The 3988-nt window shown below is 35.6% G+C and overlaps 1 pseudogene; it reads right to left on the bottom strand.

Annotated features, from left to right (window-relative positions):
* Positions 1–1592: 1592 nt before the first annotated feature.
* Positions 1593–2981, bottom strand: LOC127654597 (ladderlectin-like; annotated as a pseudogene).
* Positions 2982–3988: the final 1007 nt, after the last annotated feature.

Here is a 3988-nt window from a genome sequence, read left to right as displayed (position 1 = left end):
AAAGACATTTTGTTAGCGCTACAGCCAAACATTTAAATACTTTAAAAACACACACGCGTCCTAAGATGTTGTGAACTAATCTTAACCGCGGGGTTAAACTCCACCCACCGAGGGGGCTTGTCAACTTCTCTTACGCCATTGACGTTTTGGATGAGCTCGTGAAAGGACTTTAAACGGAGAAATGTAAGATTGTGTTAAAGCTATAGTTAAAATTATATATTGTTTTTTGAAAACGTATCCTGTTTGCAAGGTTAATGTTAAACATTGGCTTTCTTACACCATTATCGTTGGATGAGGTTGTGAAAAGGACTTTGAACAGAAAAATGTAAGATTCGTGTTGCATTTTACAATTAATGTATGCCATTTCATTTAAAATGATCTTTGTTGAAATAAAAATGTTAAATACATTTTATGGTAAAGTTTTGTTCAGCATCTTTAAAGTGACAATGCTAAAGATGTGTTAGACAACCTAATGTTTAAAAACACATTTTCTTCTCTTTGACAGGAATCAAAAGGTCAAATGTACACCAATTAGTTCATAAATCATAGGCCATAAATCATTTGTCACAAGGTATATAATACTTACTACTCACGTGGTCTTGGTGGGGTCATCCAAACAATGTTTGAAAGCCACAAAATGTATTGTTCTAATTCTAAAGTTCTACATTTTGATTCAAGATAAAGACCAAAGTGAAATATATTTATTGGAAAATATAACCAAATGTGTGCTGTAATTTCTGTAGACTAATGGATTTTAATAACTAAACCTTGAGGAAACACCTTGACCTCTGAGGTTAATCCATGGTAAACAAATCTGTTGAAGCCAGTAGTGTCATCACAACTGCATGGTTTAAAAAAAAAAAACCTGCAATTTTTGGTGAACTATGATCCATGGTACAGCTGTGAAAAGTCCAGAGAACTACAGCCATGGAAGCTGGAGGGAAAAAAAAAAAAAAACAAATCCTGGAGGGACCACCCACAATCATGATGCACTCGGTGTGACAGACTTCCTTCACAGTCAAACGACGCATCTAATATCGGAAAGTTGGTTCCAAACGTAAAACCAAGTTTCTGAACTTCAGCTTTTAACCAAATAGTGATTCCCAATGCTTCATGGGATTGTAATTCGTGCCCCCATGAAAGATGCAAGTGCACGGTGTTGTACCCTTGTCAGTCCGATGTTCAAATACATTTTGCAATGTTGCGATTCCTCAAAAGCTGGTTGGTTCGTTCATGGCTAAGAACCTACCAAAGGATTTGTTTTTATGGAAAGGTCAACACTCCCAGAACGGACACAGCTGAAAGTGGGCAGGCACGGTTTTGCTTTGTTGAGATCACTTGTCAGGACTGCATACAGACAAGTGTCTCTCGTTCTGAACTTTTGATTTTCCACTGGCATATGAAACTAGCTCAAATGTACTATAGCATGCATAAATTCCCATTTCCCCTTTAAGTGGGTTCATGATCAAGTGGAGTGTGGTCATGTTAACAGTCACCTACTCCATGCTTTAACATTGCATTAAATACATTTTTGGGATTAAACTTCAAAAGAAACAGGGTTTGATTCAATGTTTTTATTGATTTGATGGTTTCAAAAGACGTTTAATACAATTCAGAAGAGAAGATACATTTCAATTCATAATGAATCCGAAAGAGATTGGAGATGGCAAAATCAGAATACATTTACATGCCTGGAGGACAAAAAGTACCTCTGAAGCACAATTTCATCTGATCACACGCGTTTAGCACAAATATAGCCCATTGGAGTTGAAAAGGGTAGATCGTTCCAGCAACGTTTATCTGTTGGTAAGATGAATATCACCATTAGGTCTCAACCAAAATGGGGTACACCCATATATCAGACATAGAACATGAAATGTTGAACTTCAGACAACAAATGAATCATATTATAGGACATTATAGTATTGTGAATAGTCAGGATTCAAGGAACCAAACTGTATGCTTACTGGTCCAGTTTATCTCCAAGCAGTTCTCAGTACCCCCACTAGGCTCATTAGAGCACCAGTTGGTGTAGTCAAAGGTGGTCCCATCACTCCACAACCATTGTCCATCCTAATGTGTGTAGAATGATTAAGTGTACCATTTTACAGATTTCATTCAGAGGGTTATTCGGTCACGAACACATTCAAAGTAGTGTCCATTTAATAATCTTCATTAGAACCTTAGTTTAGCATACATTTCAGTCTGTCTGATAAACAAGTCTTGTTAGGAATCACAAAACGGTTTGTCATCTCTTGTAAAAGCAGAATTACTTACCTTTACCCCATCATGACCACCAACCCAACAACGTGCAGAAACAGGCATCAGACTGAGCAGAAATTCGTTTTCCACTTGACTTCGCGACAGGTGCAAGATTTGCGTCAAGGCTTTGACAGTTTTTCTAAAAGACACATTCAGTTAATGCAAAATCTAATATTCTAGCAGAAGGCACAAATATTTCATTTTCAATAAATCCTAATAGACATTTTAAACAGGGAACGGTCCTGAATATTCCTGCATTTATTAGCAAACAAGGATTTTTATTCAAATGATCAACTTCATATTGCTGCAACCAACAAGTCACCTCAGCTGTGATCCAGTCAACTTATGGAGAGAAGAATTTGTAGCATTTCTCGCCAAAAGGCGTCCATCCAAAGGGGCAGTCTTCAACTACACAGTAAAAACACACTTTGTTGCTCTTGTAATATTCACAGCCAAGATGTTGTCCAGAATGAGTTTTGCATGAACTTGACATGTGTTTATTGTGGAAAACACTGCAATGTTTTGTTGCACATAACTACATGCAAGACAGTCACCAATCATTGCCACAGGACCAAATACATGTGTAAAAGTTAATTGATTTTAGTTAGCTTTGAAAAAATAAAGGACATTTTGTATTGCTAAATAAATGTCTTGTTACCTTCTGTATTCCCCAGAGAAAATGTACTGAAGAGAAGCAGAAGAGTTATAATCACTTCCATGATTAATCTGAAAACAAGCAGGACAAGTAATATATATCTGGACTCATACAGCACACTGGAGACTATCAGAAAATATTCTAGAAAACCAACAAAACTACTTTGAGCAACGTTCTTAAGTATGACACTTACCTGATTTTTCAGAGTACAGCCTTCAGAAGTTCAAGCCTGTGTGAAGCTATAAATGCACAAAGCAAACATAAACATAACAAGACAACCAATGAATGACCAGAACTACTAACATGAGAACCAATGGCAGGACTGAACTAATAAACAGGTTAACAAGACAAAAACACATGAACCAATGACAAGACAGGACTGATGAAACACATGAACTGAACATGATCTTCAAAATAAAAGACATGAAATTAAAACATATCAATGTGACAGTTGCCCATTATGCAAGACAATGAGAGTAAGCATTCATTTTTATTTCATGGGGAAAGTGGTTAATTTAGGGATTTTTTAGGCCATTTTCTACTTTGTTGAAGTTGAGAAAATGTCACATGAATGTATATTTTACATAAAAAAATAATCTGCAACTCTTCAGATTACAACAGTCTCAAAAGTTATTTAAGACGCTAACAGCAGCATTCACATTTATTTAAATAGCACAAAGAATTGTTCATTTATATGTGCATTTAGTCACAGATGACAGTACAGCTAGAAAAAACATTTAAAGCAAAAAATAGAGGTTACAGTGAGGCACTTACAATGTTAGTTATTGGGAACAATATTTGAAGGATTTAAAGGCAGAAATGTTTTTCTTATATTTGTATAAATGTACTTACAATAATAGGTTAGTAAGTGACTTTATCACACTAAAATCCATTTATCGTGCATATTGTTTGTCTTGTGGCTATACTTTTTAAATAGAGAGTATTTTTAATGTTTCTGGATTGGCGGATATACAATGCATTCAGAAAGTATTCAGACCCCTTCATTTGTTTCACATTTTGTTATTCACCTGAGCTAAATTTCAAGTGTCATATCAAAGGGTCTGAATAATT

This window comes from Xyrauchen texanus, chromosome 14 (assembly GCF_025860055.1).
Source record: "Xyrauchen texanus isolate HMW12.3.18 chromosome 14, RBS_HiC_50CHRs, whole genome shotgun sequence".
Lineage (NCBI taxonomy): Eukaryota > Metazoa > Chordata > Actinopteri > Cypriniformes > Catostomidae > Xyrauchen > Xyrauchen texanus.
Note: the sequence above shows the minus strand (reverse complement) of the source record. Positions and strands in the feature narration are given on the sequence as shown.